Source organism: Amblyomma americanum, chromosome 6 (genome assembly GCF_052857255.1).
Source record: "Amblyomma americanum isolate KBUSLIRL-KWMA chromosome 6, ASM5285725v1, whole genome shotgun sequence".
In the NCBI taxonomy this organism is placed as follows: domain Eukaryota; kingdom Metazoa; phylum Arthropoda; class Arachnida; order Ixodida; family Ixodidae; genus Amblyomma; species Amblyomma americanum.
The window spans coordinates 102341443-102357992 of NC_135502.1; the positions used below are offsets into that span (position 1 = coordinate 102341443).

General features: G+C 45.4%; 1 long non-coding RNA gene across 1 annotated transcript; it reads right to left on the bottom strand.

Moving 5' to 3' along the window:
• Window positions 1–949: 949 nt before the first annotated feature.
• On the bottom strand, window positions 950–2886 carry LOC144094884 (uncharacterized). Its single transcript, XR_013306612.1, has 3 exons — window positions 2597–2886; window positions 1740–1833; window positions 950–1208 (listed from the first exon to the last, which is right to left on the bottom strand). It is a non-coding gene; the product is annotated as an uncharacterized LOC144094884 (long non-coding RNA).
• Window positions 2887–16550: the final 13664 nt, after the last annotated feature.

Sequence of the window (16550 nt, forward strand, 5' to 3'; positions counted from 1 at the left end):
AGAAGATATAAGCAATACCACACTAAAACACTGGGAGGATTCCAAGAGTAGGTGAATGCATGAATGGGTGGCAATCAGATGGCTAAATGAGATTAGGAAATTTGAGGAAAAAGGGTGGTAGCATGTGGCACAGAACACAGTTACCTAAAATGAACTAGAGAACCATTGTTTTGCACTAATTTTAACAGCACATTCACACGACAGACAAAATCACTAACTCCAGGAACAGACTGAGCATCATGCAACTCAATGTCAATCACCATTGCAAATGGCACCAGCACCGCAGACTGCACATGAGGAAAAGTAGACATATTTTTGCTCTCAACTTTGAGCAGCAATCATCTGCGCTTTTAGGAGCAAAGCTCTAAAGTACGGCAACATTGGCACTTTGTTTTACTGACATGAGGGTGCTTGTGAATGTGCAAGTCCCATGTTTGTTTTGCACCAAATGTGTTAATTGCGAGGTATGTTTAACTAAAGAGGGGCATCTAACAAGGGCATCAGCTCTTCATTACTTCCCTTCTGTATCCCTCCCTTATATCACGGTTCAAGTGTCCACCAAAATGTGAGACAGTTACTGTTACATTTCCTTGAATTTTCCTTCAACTAATTTTAAATTTTTCAAGTATACAGCTTTAAGAAGGTAGAGGTACAAACTGTGCAGTATAACCATATGCTATGGCAATAAACCAGCAATAAATCTGTGCTGACAGCAGCTTGCCCAGTGCATTGCAAGGATGCTATATCATACAAGGATTGGTGTCATCGTGCAATGTTACATTACTGACTGACAATTTGGTCTCTGTATCAGAACTACTGGTAAACCATCATTGTAGAGCACAATGTTTTTAAAGGGATAAATGAGCATATAGGTCCTTTTCGAGGACACATATGCATACCAGGCAACAGGTGTGCAATGTCAAAGCACGTTTATGTTAACAGCAGCTGCGTCAAGAGCTACATCAGCGACTATATTTTGTACAAGTCTACAGTTCCGGTAATTATAAGCTGAGGCACTGCTGTGAAGTGCATGTAGAGTTTCATGCATTTCTAAACCTAGCTGCAAGCCTATATTGAAAATATTTTTCTAAATAGGCAGCTAAGATATGCATCACTGAAAAAGAATAACTACCATGAACGGATCAGGAGGGATGACACAGCCGAAGGCAGGAAGCACGCATGGCCCAATAGATGCTGGCCGCTGGCAACTGCAAATAAATACATCCAGAGCAACAGCTGTCAGTGGCTGTAGCCATGTCATGAATGACAAGAGAGGAAATCGTCTACTGCTTTAAAAACTAAACTTAGACGTAATATAAGTAAATAAAAAACCAATGAGCTAGCCCATGACAAAACAAATGAGATTTTATGTAATGCACCCATATACATTCTTTGAGAAGGGTCACAATGACTGTTATAACCACACTGAAAGATGAGCTGGCTGAAATACCGCACACCAATTTGAATATAGGATGTGCAGGTTTTCATTAATTGCTATCATGGTGCCTTGCACCAATGTCTAGGTATTAAATTGAAAGTTGCAACGAGTCTGCCTTGGTTAAATGAGAAGAGAGAATGGAAAAAAGCATGCCTTCACTAACAAGAAGCTTGATACCTCACAGCGCAGCTTGGCATCATAGAAAAATTGCTACTGCATTTAAAAAATCTGCATACAATTAAAAGCTGCACAAATTTGGCGACTGGCAATGCAAGTAAAGGCAAGAGAAACAAAAAAATACCAAAGAACACTCGTGAGTGCGGCGAAGGGAGGTCTGTGGGTAGGATCCCGTGCCTGGGAAGAGCTCCGAGCTCGGAGAATCGCCGGCACCACAGCTGATGGCACGCAACCAAGAATAAATAACAAAGCGAAAATAAGTAACAAAAAAACCATCGACAATGGCGAACGACTTGAATGCGGGCCGCAAAAGCGAGGGATATAGCAAAAAGGTAGAAATCCTAAATTAAATGTGCAGTTGCATCTCCGACAGCTCGCAGTGCTCAGAAGGAGAGGAAGCATCAACGTTTACAGCTCAGGAGACGCAAGATTGATCTAACTTTGACATAACACTGCCTCAAATCCTGTTCCACTGGGGAAGCACAGACAAGTTTACAAATGACAAGGCGATGAATATGAACTAGCCTTTCGCATGCGATCACTGTCTCAAAATTTAGTATGACGCATATTAAGGCACAAGCACTAATCCGATGAGTACTAACCCTGAGCAAAATAGTTCGGTGTCTGATCGCAGCTGGCCTAGCGCGAGCGCTAAGCCTCGCGGCACTTCTCGCTCATCGTCTTCTACGCAGTGCAAATCCATGCTTTTGCACCGAGTGTCGAAGCGCTGGCAAGCGAAAGCGTAACTCTGTTGTGATATCTGGTGCCATTTTTATTTAACACGGCACGCGAGTAATAAATGCACATAAAGACAATGAGAACAACACTTGTCATGCAGGATATAGGCCCTGCTTTTTTGCCGCCGCATTATAGCTGCGGCAACCGCAGGCGGACTGCCTCCACTCACATCCCTATAGAGCCGCATACAAATAGCGCGTGTGAATACAGATCATTAGCAAAGAAACGCAGAGCGGGACTCACCGGCCATGCGATTCATCCAGACTTAGTAAAACGGCGCAGGAGTCTTCGTTCCCCTAACAGATGAAAAGACGTCGCAGCACTCTTTCTTCATGGCTTACCCGTTGAAACTCGCCAATGTTGACAGGCCGAAATCCTGGTCGTTGGCTTCCAAAACACACTCCTGCTCACCTTCCTATTGAATGAGTTCTTCACACGTGTCCGCCGTACAAGTACTCAAGCAATGCCTCAAAGAGGCAAATAATACAAAACACGACGTGTCGGTTGCGCTGCAATGGCGCCGACGGCTGCGCTTTCGTGTAGGTGAAAATTTGCAACCGACAAAAAAATTTGTTTTTTAAACCATGAATACTTATATTATCTTCACAACAAAGACACTGCATTTATTTTAAATTATTTTTATATTATTTAAGAATACTAAAGCGCTTTCAGTTACTTTTTCTGGTATGTCGTTTGTAGAAGCTGCGATCCTGTGATCCTCTGAAGTGACCCGGATGCGCTAGCAAACGACGGAGCAGACGACGGTGTTGACAGAATGCAATTTCGTTTGATGCCAAAAAAAATCACCAAGTTGCGACAAAAACAGCGAAGAAAAGCGCCGTATCTCAAGCTGGCGAATATCGTGGATAAGTTGAACGCAATTGGCACGATGGAGAGTAGCTGCTATGCATTCATTTGCGCGACACTGGCACGCTCACCGGAGATCATGAAACTTAACAGCTTAATCGGTGACCAGTACAAGCGGAGTGCTTTGATATCAACTGCGTAACGAAACTACGTCGATACTTGCGTCTCACTTTAGCTAATATGCAACAGCGGCTAGCACTCGCCGCATCCTGATCGCGTGTAGTTTAACATGCAAGAGCCCACTAGCGCATCGAAGCAGGCGTGTTTTCGAGTTCGTATCGTTACGATAAATACGAGTTGTTTCGGCACGTACTGGAATTGAAGTTCTCAGCATGTGCGTCACGGACGGTGACGATGGCGTCGCGGACGATCTTAACTAAGACTCGCCGCCACGCAGCCGATAACCCAAGCACATGTGCGTTAAAGGTTGTTCACCAGTAGTGCAAACGTGGGCATAAAGTATCGCTCAGTCGCAGCGCCAGTCGCTCGCTTCTCGATTTTCCAGCCTTCCGAGTGAAGGTCGCAAGCTGTTGAGCCAATCAGTGAGCCAGCGGGAGTGAGCGAGGCGAGCTTTCGGGAACGACGCCGCCCGCGGGCGCGCCGGGCAATGAACTACGCGCTACCCCCTGGCTGCCCTAGTCGTCGCTAAGCCTAGCCGGTTTCGCATCGATGCAGCAGCTGAGTGCACTTCGAAACTGGCTAGCGCTGAGGTGCTGCTCTCGTCATCGTTTTACTGTGAACCTCGTCTCATAGTAAAACAAAGATATGCTCGGTTTCCACGACACCTTCAGGAGCGGAGCCAGCTAAGGCCAGGAAAGCCGCGATTGAGCAGCAGCAATTAAAGGCGCCGTGGGGAGACATTTGTTTGTATTCCCGTTATCGCTTCTACCAACGACTCGATATTGGCCAACGATACTCCATCCGACGGCTTAGTATGGACTTGAACAAACATTACTGTCGCATTTTTCTGACGCTGGCGGCCGGTATTCAGGCTGGCATGCCGCGCCCGTACGTTATCATGTCGCTCAACTGTATGGCCGTGGTGCACATCAAAACCCCCAAACATCCTCCTTTTCGCTCAGATTGTCATAGCACACAGTCACACTGGGACCACAGTAGTTTAGAGGAACGAGCGTGGGTGCACAGGAGCTAGACTGTGTCAAAGCAGGCGAAACTCTTTAAAGCGCGCGGTTGATGTCAGTCCCAAGACTTTATTCTCATTTCGACCGAGAATCAAATCGGTTCAAACTCGCCGGCCGCCGCATTTCACCTTCGGCTGCATACGCTGCTGTCTATATTTAGCGACATTTTCGTGTCACCGTCATGAAATTTTCAGTGAAGGCAATGAACAACATCGTAAAGTATTTTTTTTTGCTATTTTATGATAAGCACCACGTCACTGCCGCTAAAAAAAATTCTCCCCCAACACTGCATCAGCGTTGGACTTAAGAGCGTTAGCTACGAGAGCTTCAAGTGTTTAGATCGGGGTGCTAGATCGGGGTGCTCAGCAAACGTGGAGAAGACAAAATACAAACATCTCAGGGCATTTCGTTTCGGAAACATTCGTTCTAAGATACAAGCAGCGTCATCTACATCAAAGATTTTTCACTACTATTGCGATTTACAGCCACCTTCGCTAAATCCGGTATGTTTCCTCCTTATATATCAGTTAACAAATTTTATAAACGTGTGCATTACAACAAAATGAATTGTTTGACCGCATCCGGAACCCTCTGCGACAAATGATTAGGCCTTATGGCTGTCTGGAAGTCCCCGGAATGAACAGTTTGGGGGCGAAAAGGTCGTCGGTGCAAATCCTACACATATTTTGGGCTTCATCTAAATATTTATTTTATCCTCAGGAACATGACAAGTCAAATGACACCACTTCGATCGTTATGCGTCAAACGGGCGGCCCCCAAATTTGATGCAAATGGAGGTCCCTGGGGTTCCACTTCGATAGCCGCTATACTGGCATATGTAAAACGGATCGAAAGTATCTGTGACAACTGAGGCTCTACGCGCCCGCTGTTGCTATGTGATATAGTGTGGTAACTGTCTTGGCTAATTTGACCTTCCCTGCAGACAGACGTGTCCTTGACAAACGTAAGTAGTAAGAGCTGACGCTCTTAAAACTGAAACGCGCGGAGAAATGATATCGGGGTTGCTTTGAACATTTATACAGAGAACTGCGTGCATGTACACACATGCTGCCTTTGTGTAGCCGGATGGTTATGGCGAGTAATTTTCCCTGATTGACGATTAACGACATTCTTTTCCGCGACGCATAGAAGTGTCCTTGGTTTTTTCTGAGCATGCAGTAGTAGCGGTACATTATGTTACATGGCTTGAACATGCCACAGAAGCCAAGAGGACACTGAATTTCAGTAGCGCCATTCGACTTGCGCACACCGATCGGTGTGCAGGCGCTGTCGTGGCTGCAGCTACATGCCGCCACCGCAAGCGCGTGCGGATACGCAGGCACCGCTGGCTTCGTCGCTTGTGCATACAGCTTTTTGGGCTTTCAAAGCCGCATTATACTCTTGAGCATGCACTACTTTCATCACATTGTCATGTGGGAACAGAAGGAAATTAGGTGAGTGCTCGAGCAGTGCCTCTCCTCTAAGCCAATTCTCGTTCGGTGAGAGAGCCAGGTCGCGGGAAGCGAGTTGAAAACTCGATTCGCCAATGTGAATGAGCACTTCATTTCGCTCGGTGCCCGTCACCAACAGACCAGAGTACCTCGCATCCTCTTCGCGACTCGCCACAGTGAACGCGCTTTGAAGCATCTTTTGTCAATTTGATCCTATCGCTGTCACACGACCGCATGACAGTATTTCTAGAATTCTGCAGTAAAATAATTACCCTCACCAGGAATCTGTCGTATGACACATCCCACGATAGGTATCTATCGCGCGGCACAATCCACGACAGGTATCTGTCGCGCGACTCATCCCACGACAGGTATCTGTCGCGCGGCATATCCCACGACAAGCTGTTGTGTCGCGCGACAGGCCGCACGACAGGTACTTTTGTCGCGTGAAAAGAGGCGCGATAGAAGTCTGTCGCGCGACTGAACCCACGACAGGCAACTTTGCTGAGGCACGCAATCTCTGTCGCGCGGCACTACTCCCTCTGTCGCGCGACAGTACCTGCGACAGAAACCTGTCGCGCGACAAATGCTGCTACAGGGACCTTCTTCGCACGACAAAATGCAGGAAAGATGTCTGTCGTGCGGCAGAACCCACTACAAACAACTTTGTCGCGCGAAAGAACCCACGACACGAAGCTTGTCGCACGACTCAAGGCACGACAAGACAGCTTGTCTTGCGACACAAAATTGTGTCGCGCGACAGATGCGCGACAAAAAATTCTGTCGTCCGTTTTGATCGGGTATTTATGTTTTTTGGGTGTAAGCGAACCTTGAGAGTGTTCACCAGCGCCACCCTCGACCATAGCGGCGGACGTAGCACGTCCTGTAATACCGCGAGCGTGACGTGGAACGTCATCTAACGGCGAGGGCGGAAACTGTGCGAGAGCCCTCTTATGCTACCTATGGCATCAAGACTGCCAGAACCGAGACCCTGGTTAAGCTATTAGCAGACACGGTAAAGGAAATGAGGGGCCCGTTTGACAAACTTATGAAGGGAGCCAACAGTCACCAAAACCAAGGTGCACAGGGGAATGTTATTTTTTTAAAAGTGTGGTGCTTATCGGTTTGATAAATTACTTAGATTAATAAATCGCTTAAAGAAAATTACTTATAAAGCAGCAGAGAAAACAACCATGCCGGCGGTGGGATCCGAACCCACGACCTCCGAATATCGTGTCCGGTGCTCTTACCAACTGAGCTACGGTGACGGCTGTCCAATCTGCTGCTCTCGTGGGTATTTATGTTTACTGGGTGTACGCGAAAATTGAGAGTGTTCACCAGCGCCGCCCTCGACCATAGGGCTACAACAACACTGATTTTACAGGAAGTGGTACTAGCGACAGTGGAGGAGGATTTCTCTAAGGGGCTGACCAAGAACAAAAAAAGCAGAAGCCTTCTCCGGTTCCTGCATAAAAAGACCCTGCATGATTTTCTTTAGTATACAGTTAGCCCAAGTGATGCGTTCATGGCAAGTGAGAGAAATAAATAATAATAATCTTAATAATAATAAAAGAAACTACGACAGGCGTCGTAACGTCGCTCGCAGAGGTTAGTAGGCATGGTCACTTTGGCCGCCACTCCTGAGTCATTGATCAAAAAGATCAATACAGTGCGCGTCATGCGTCCACAGATCAGAAATGACTACCAGCTCTGGCAAGGTGAACGCAGCGCAGCTCCTAACTATTCTCCGCAAAATAACCAAGCCACCCCGCCTTCGGTAGAGGGCCATATTCGAGAAGGGAGGCGGTTCCGGTTTGCATACTTTGCTGTACAGCGTATTCGCGCAAGGGAACAAAGCTGCCTTTTATAGAATAAGAAAGAGTGTAAGTTTTACTAAAAAGACTAACGGCCTCCACGTCCATGGCAGCCGACTGCCTTGTTTGTCGATGCCTCTAAGGTAGCATAAATTTTCATGAAATGCCCTTTTTATACCTTCCTTCTTCGAGTTTAGTAATTAATGTGAACATCTACTTCACTATACGCGTGCACAAGAGCGACTGTTTGGATAGCTTACTCAGTGGCGCAAGCAAGGTGGCACTCGCAGGCGACTATAATTTGCACCACAGAGTCCGGGGTAGCCGTTAAGACTGCTGCGGCCAGCTTCTGATGATAGTGAATGTTATTGGCGCAAGGGCGTCTGCGGCCAAAGAGCGCCATTGCACAAGGTATTTTCGTCTGCGCAAGGTTGGCTCAAAGACCCATTTCACAAGCATTCCACCTTGATTAAACCGAACACCAGATCAGGTGAAACTTGTACGCTATGTATCACCGGTGTACTCGGCGGCACTGAGGATCGAACGCCGCACCTGCAGCATGCGAGGCGCATGCTCAACTACTAACCATCGCGGCGGCCAGCCTCTCTGGTCATGGATGTCTGTGAATGCCTTGCGTTGCTGCAATTTCGGAGCAGTCAGCTTGAGGCAAGCAGATTCTCAACCAGTCATTGATTTAACGTTAGTGTCTCGTGGAGTTGGGTCATCTGCATGGTAATCAGATGACTCGAGTAGATCTGGTGACCACTTTCGAGTAAATTTTGCTATTATATCCTGTTACCTCAAGAAAGGGGCACCGCCCAAAAACTTGTATATGAAATTTCAAAAACATTTGATGTCATCCTCACTTTTCTATATTCCAAGGTCAAGTCGGGCACAAAACGCTCAGCGGACGAATTTATTTCTTCAAAATGCGCTTGCGCGCTCTGTATTCACCGTGTGCGCTACAGTCCCTGCCCGACAGCCGTCTCCATGGTGGACGGAAGAGTGTGAAAACGCTTTCCGTCGTAGAAAAGCTGCCTGGAAAAGGCTTTCCTGTAACCAGAGCCCAGCTAGCTGGATAAATTATGAGTTGTTCCACGTACTTTTCAAAAGAACTGTCATAAGCTAAGCAGGACTATAACGAACTTGATACACGTATGTCAAATCCGCACAATAGGAGGGTTCTGTATAGATTCATTCTCCTGAATTCTCCAGCCTCTCACAATAAAAATTCTTTTTTTTCTTCTCAGGAGGCTAAGCAGAACCTGGGAAATATCACTCCGGGACAAGCTTTACGTTTCTAGACGCAGAGAACGGAACACTTGTACAGAGTCAACTTCAGTTCCGATTATACTGAGGTTGGCTTATCGGACCTCCTGTCAATTGTTTCCTCCGTGCAGTCTGCTGCTCCAAATATGATTGGGCCACAGCTGGTATGATGAGGATTTTTGTGCAAGACTTCACACATCACCTTCTGGATATTGTAAATACTTCTTTGGAAGCGACATGGGCCTTACACAATTGGAAGATTGCGAAAGTCATTTTGCTTTTGAAAAATGCATGGAGCCGATTTGAATTCAAGAATATGTGCTAAATTCCCTTATCCTCAAATTACTAAGTTGATAGAAATAGTAGTGTATAGCCGCCTCACAAAGCAGGTTCATGACGTTAATGGTGTCACCTACGCATAGATTGCTTTTCGTCACGATTTTTTCATATGGTCCGCGCATATTGATCTACACAGCCGAATCCGACACTCAGTGCGCAAGATGGACGTTTCGGCCTTGGTGGCACTTGATGTTGCTAACGCCTATGACAGCGTTGAAAACATGGCCCTTCTTAACAAACTTGCTCAGCTACTTCCGCCGCACACCAGTCATGTCTGGATTTGTAGATTTAAATTTAAAGGAGAGATTTTTCCTCTATACGGACGGATCCTGTCCTTCCAATGCCTATGTACAATGAAGAAGTGTGCTGCAAGGATCCGGTCTCTCACCGTTACTTTTTAACATACTATTGCGGATTTCCCCATTCATCCTGACATTGCAGTTTTGTATATGCAAACGATTTAACATTCTTGGCCACTGCAACGGATATTCATGCTCTTTCCCAGCCTTTACACGCATGTCGAAAGCCCCGAAAGATTGATTGGACCGTACTAATTTATCCCGCAGTGTCAAAGCAATGTGGCTTGCTATGTATTTCCGCCAGACACCGCTTTGCATACCTCGCTCTATCGTTCCGGCCTTATTCATCAGGAGGGCTCACTATTATATCTAGGCGTTAATTATTTTCCAGGTTTGCACCGGCGCCCGCATATCAGAATAATGTCCTTAAAGGAAACCTTGCTGTGGGCCGATTGATACGAGTAGGCAATAAAAAATCCAGTAAGCATCGCGACAAGTTACTGTTTCTAAATAGGGCTTGAGTGAGACCGGTACTCGAAATTCGTTTTCTATGGTGCCCTGGTGCCGCGAACTGCAAAACACCTCACTAGAAAGCCGTGCTTTACGGCTCTGCCTCGGGCTCCCAAAATCAGTTTCAAACGCTGTGCTTTGCCTGGAAGCCCGTATCTTAGATCTTAATTCTCATTTCCAACTTCTATCAGTGCGTACTTTCCTCAGTTTCCTTGACCTTCTCCCAGGCATCAATTTTCCCATTCTGTCTCTCAACCACACCTTTTTTCTCTAACCATCGGCCATGGTATCAGCCTCCACCAGTTAAGTTCGCACAAGACCTTATAACGCAAACTCACATCCATTTTAGCTGTCTGTAACGAGTTGATGACACGTAAGCTCACCTTCTCTTCTACTGCGACCTTATTTTTTTATCCAATGCGAAAATATGCCCGCTAATTTCATAACTTTGTGATCACCTAGAGAATTGTCCCCATCATACTGTTGTCTTCACTGATGCCTCCGGGAGATGTGAGAATGTGGGGATTGGGACCTAATCGCAGGATCTGGCTTCGAGCAATTCCGTTCGAATACCTTATTACACTACTATAATCTTTCAAGAGTTTTTGGTTATTCGTTTGGCTGTTCTCAAACTTCCTAGGCATTTTAACAGGTTCACATATTTGTATATTTCCTTGAATTTTTATTCTCTCTCAAAACTTCAGAAAAAGTTCTTGTGACTCGTTCACTTAGGGTTTTTGTTCCACACACTGTGAGAGAGGTCTGTATCCTTTTTAATGAGCTGGCTGATTTATTGGCGAGGTCAGCTCTCAGTGGCCCTGTAGTATATCCCACCTCTCTACTGATTTCGTTGGAGATTTTCTGTTTCCAGAGGTCCCAATATATCTCAGCTAGTTTCCGTGATCCGTTGCTCAATACAACGGACTTTTACCACTCCGAATATTTTAATTAAGGCTGTGTGAGAGTGAATGACTGTCCTGCGGCCCAAAATCTCTCATCTACATTTGTGCTTACGCAGATGCGGGTTCGCTACGACAAACCTTTCTGGCACATGCGAGAAGTTGAAACAATACACTTGCTCCTCTCTTGCCGGTGATTCCAATTTGAAAGAGAGGTATATCTGGGGGTCCCTCTTTCAAAGTTAGTGCTCCCTCTGTCACTCCCAGTTCCTCTCTCATTCGATGCGAGCGCGAAGGAATTCGCGTTAAGTAGGACTTGCGTATACGTTCACGACTACATTATTGCAACTGGCACATGGCTTTCTTAAATGTATTCAAAGTTCTTCCACTTGTCTAAGCATTTGGATTCTTTTCCTCTTCCTGGTGCTTGAAAACAGTTTTACTTCATTTAAGGTTTTATCTCTGCTTATTTGTGTTTCTAGTTTTACCCGTTTAACTATTCTAATTCTCCTCTTGATGCCCTTCTTTCTGCCCAATCACCCATGTTTTTGTCCTTGGCTTTCATTATCAAACCTTGGCCAGTTCCCCTGATTCGGTATGTGCCGTGTTTACATAAGTTGACCACAACAACATGGACATTCATTGAAACTTCAGCAGAGAAAAGAACCAGCGGAAGAAAAGCACAATAATGCGACCCAAATTGGCAGCGCAGTCATTGGGAATGCGTTTATGACTGCGTACTTCTAAAAGAATCGCAGGCGTATCTGCAAAATTTTGCGCACGTAGGGCACCAGATTGAACAAGTATTTTGCCTTAGTTTTTGTCTGTGAGGCAGACGTTCCTTCTTGGCTTTCACCACGCACTTCCCATTATCAATCGAAAAAGCAGTGTGTAAAAAGAGAAAAAAAAATAGAGCACACAGCGCGTATGTGCGCTATTTCCCGTGTTTCTTCAATGTCGCACTATTTCTTGCCCTTTGTACCAACGCTGAGCCGTCTGTCGCCCATGCTTCCTGATGTGTTGACATCTATACGAAGCTTAGTTTGAAGAAAAATTTCGCCTTCACTGCTCCGTAGGCCGGTTATGAAGCTACGTCGCGCAATGTGCCAGCAAGTTTTGCGCTTGAGCTCCGTGTGTCGCTTGAGCGACAATTCGTGCGCGGCACAAGTACACAGCCAAACAGCCGGCGCTGTGAAATTTGTGACTTTAAAATCTTTTCGTGCAAACTACGGCGCGCGTAGAGATTCAGAACATCAGTGGCAAACCTCCAGATCCGTCAAGCAGCTTCAACATTCCTTGAGCGGTATTCGCTGAGCCACGGCCGCAACTTCACTTCGTGATCAGAACTGACAGCGCAGAAATATGTATTCAGACTTCGCATTGAAAAGTACAAACAAATACATGCTTAGCATGTCGTCGTTGTGGTGTAGTGCTTCTGTTGTTGTGTTTGTGATTGTGATCTGTTGTAAACTGTCGAAACAGGCAATAAAGACAAAAAAGTCGTTGTGGTGTAGTGGTTGGCGCGCCTGGCAGGTAGTGATAAGGTACCTAGTTCAAATCCTGCTACAGTAAATTTTTTTAGCTTTTTACTTCTTGCCCCCTATGTCAAGGATTTTTGTTGTTTTTTAATCCAGGCTCATTTTTTGGCCCCGAAAACCAGTGTCGCGCCCTAGTGTGGATTCTAGTATGACACATACCAGTACACAGCACTACACTGGGCCCATAATAAAGGTATGGCGCTGGGACACTGGCCCCCAGCCGCACTGGGTTTTGCAATAGGGTCGTGTAAAGATTCTTAGCTTGCCCACTGAATCTTCGTGCCACAGGTCTTGTGCTACCCATGCCATCGTGCCACATGGTTCACGTTCAGCATTCCTCATACTGTTAATAGATGGAGGGAATAAAAAGAGCACATAATTCGTTTAATCATATATATTTTGTAGCAAGTTACAATTTTGCTAGAAATTTGCAGAAGAACGTCGCTTTCTATCATAAAAGGCGCAGGTGAGCCGGATGATGACACTTTATTCGCAGCCAAACATTCACACTGAACTACTAAAGACTGCGCTTCGTACAGCTGTACGAATTTGATGAGCTTATTGAGCAAAGAAAATCACAGTACGTTTTCAGTACCACAAAAAAGTAAAAAGGGACGCAGCAAGTGAAGTGGCAAACACTAAGCAGGCAAGAACAGGCATTGTCCTTATGGTTAATAAGCCTCGAGGTAGCCGATCACATTATCGGGAAGGTTTACAGACTACGTCTTTGCAATGATCAATGTGGCTCGCACCACGATGTTGTCCAGCTGAAATATGCTGCTGATTTGCAAGATAGAGGTTGAACAGAATTGAAAAAAAATACTGTAAAGTAACATTTCGGTACAAATTTCTTACCAACCCAATGACCCTTTACTGATCTTGTTCTGTGATGATGCAGTGGAGGTGGAGTAAGATCCAAACGCCGGGACGTTTGGCGCTGGCCATCTACACTGCACCACGTTTGACGTGATATATCAGCTCAGTACGTTAATCGCGGCTAGAGAAAGTTGCACACTTTCGCGCAATGTTCGCGTAAAGTGCACCGTTTCAGGAAAAGTAAATATTTGTCGCGAGAACTTCCGCCACATTGCATTTCTGCATCAAGAGACTTCAAAGGAGGGAAGACCACCTGTCTATTTTTTTTACTGACAAAATTTGTATTACGGATTTGTGCCTTGATTCTGATGGAATGCTTCTTTGTTGCGTTTCAATGCAAAAGCGCTACTTCACTAGCAAATCTGAAAATCACGAGGTATGTGTGAACCTTCAACTCGCGGCTGCCGATTGCGGCTGAGGATAAAATGTTACATGCCATTTTCTTTGAGGCGGTGCTGCCTCAAGTGCTTTCGCGCACCCTATTCCGTTAAACCGCGTTAAATCTGCTGGTTTTTTTTTTCTAAGTCAAATAAACGGCGCAGTGTAAAAGAAAATGGGCAATCTCTAAGGCGTCAGTAAAAACCAAAGAGAAATGATAAATGGTAAATAAATGATAAATTATATTGTTTACCAAAGGCTGCCAGGGCACATCGGCATCGCAGGCAACCACCGCGTGAAGGAAGCTGCGTGAACTGCTCACCATGAGGGCGATTGCGTGTCCATCCCTAGCTAGAGAGCCGACCAAGCAGGTAGGCTTAGGTCACTGGCGAAGGACATTATGGTTGCCGCGTGGAATTCAGGCCAATTTTCGAATTCGCGTTTAAAATACTTGAACCCACATCTCAAGCTTTGGCTTCCATCCGGCCTGCCACGACGTGAAGCAACTTTGCTGTGTCGCCTGTGGCTTGGTGTAGCTTTCACAAAGCATTACTCTTGCTTAATTGGTATGGACGATAGCCCTGCATGTGCCATCTGTGGGTGTGACGAGACTATAGCCGACATTCTTCGTGAATTCCCTGCCTACAGCGCCGAAAGGCAGATTCTCTGCTGTGTGCTCGAGCGTCTAGATCCACGCCCACTTACGGAAATGACGATTCTCGGCCACTGGCCACGGAGATCGTCGGCGGTTGAACCCTCCAAGGCACTGCTCCGCTTCTTGAGGACTCCTGGCCTGCACGGTAGGCTGTGACTTGACCGAACGATTGCCGACGTTGCATAGTGGCTTAAATTTCTGGCTACCCTCTTTTCCCTTTCTTTTTATCCCTTCACCGCTTTGCCGTCGTGCAGGGTAGAATATAGGTTAATCTTCAGTTTGACCTCTCTGCCTTTTCCCCCTCCTCCTCCTTCTCTTCAAGGTAAATGCTCTGCCAGGACAAAAGGCAATCTGTGATCTGCTGCGATGCCTTGTGGACATTTAATTTAAAAATAATTTTTGAAAGCTCCATTATTGCACGTTAGAACTTTAGGCTGCACTTTAGCCATAATAGATTCATTCTTTATCGCTGTAAAAAAGTTTTTCTGCTTAAATAAGCGACGCAGGACCCAAGATCCTGCCTAGTTCTGAAACACTCAGTGAGAAATGTCAGTAGTCCATAAGAATGTAGTAAACCAACACTTGCTTTCAAACCAGCTTCTTGGATTCGGTGACTGGCTACCGTCACGTGTGTCATTATGAGACCCTACTTTCCTTCCACTTGTCTGCTCAGTTGCTAACGAGGGCCTCTATTACGTAAGTCTTGATGTCAAAAGTAGCATAAGAGGGTCCTCGCGCAGCTTCCACCTTCACCACTCGATCACATTCCTACTTGGCACTCGCGGTAGTATAGTAAGGATTACGTCCGATGCTATGAACGAATGAGGCGCTGGGGAACACTCTGAGGAGTCGGTTGCGCTACACATAAATGCCCCCGAAAGAATATTGGACAGCCGCAGCTGAGTTGGTAGAGCACCGGACGCGAAATACAGAGGTCGTGGTTTCGGATCCCAGCGGTGGCGTGTGGTTATTTTTATTATATTTTATAATGAATTATAGTTAAATAATTGCTCTATCATTTTTTATTGATGAACACCACAAAGAAAAAGAACACAAAAACTTCTGTTATGTTACTTGGTTTCGGTGATTGTTGGCTTTCATGTAAACCAGCACAATGGTGGTTTTTTAAAAAAAAATTAGTACAAGGAGCCTCAGTGGTTATAAGTAGCAACATCCAAGCAACCCAGTTCATCCGATAAGAACTATATCCATTGCGACATCAGATATGTTTTTTAAGTTCATGCTTTTAAATGAAAATGATACCATAACGTGCGATAAATTTAGCCTGCATAACTATTCCGAAGAAAAGCTGTGGACCTGTCTTTACAAGTGCCATTATTGCTTTCGAGAGCTAACATAAGAAGGCATGCTCTTGCGCTGTGTGGAGTTTTAAATTTCTTTTAAATAAATCAGCACAACTTACAGCAGATCGCAGAAAAAGCTATTAGTTCTATGTCAGCTCTGGTGTGGAACCCCATCCTCTGGATGTCTCTGCACGGAAAATCCGTCTAAACCATCATCCCAAAGCGAATGTCAACCAACTCTCCTGTAACAACTGTATAACTTAACTCAGATAGCTTACTTCGCTCGGAATGCTATCATGTGTTTCAGGGAAGGTGATCACTCGTGTTTACAAAAAGGGTTTTTGTGGTAAACAGAAATTTTTCCGTCCTAGTAATGTCAGCGTTGGCGGACGTCAGAAAACAGGCGAATCATCTTAACTAGTTAAGTGATTAACTAAATTATAATATAATAGTAAAGTTCTCAACTATACCAATAGGTACCTGATTGCAATTAGAGATTTGTAGCCGACCGTTAATAATAGCCGTATCAGTTCTTAGATTTTAGAAAACGACATTACTCTCGCCGCTGTAGCAAGACAAAATCTGGCTACATCGTGCTAAAATACGTGCAACTTCGAAAACTATGCAGGCAAAGCAACTCCTCCAGTGGTCGTAACTAGTCGAAAAAGAAAATTTTGTCGTGCCATAGGGGCGAGAGTAATGGCGTTTTCGAATTTCTAAACGCTGATATGGCTACAAACACAGCCTCAAACTTCTAATTACAATCAGGTGCCTATTGGAAACAGTTAAAAAGGTAACTATTAAAAATTAGTTAATCACTTAGCTAGTTAAAATGATACGCCTGTTTTCACGTCGG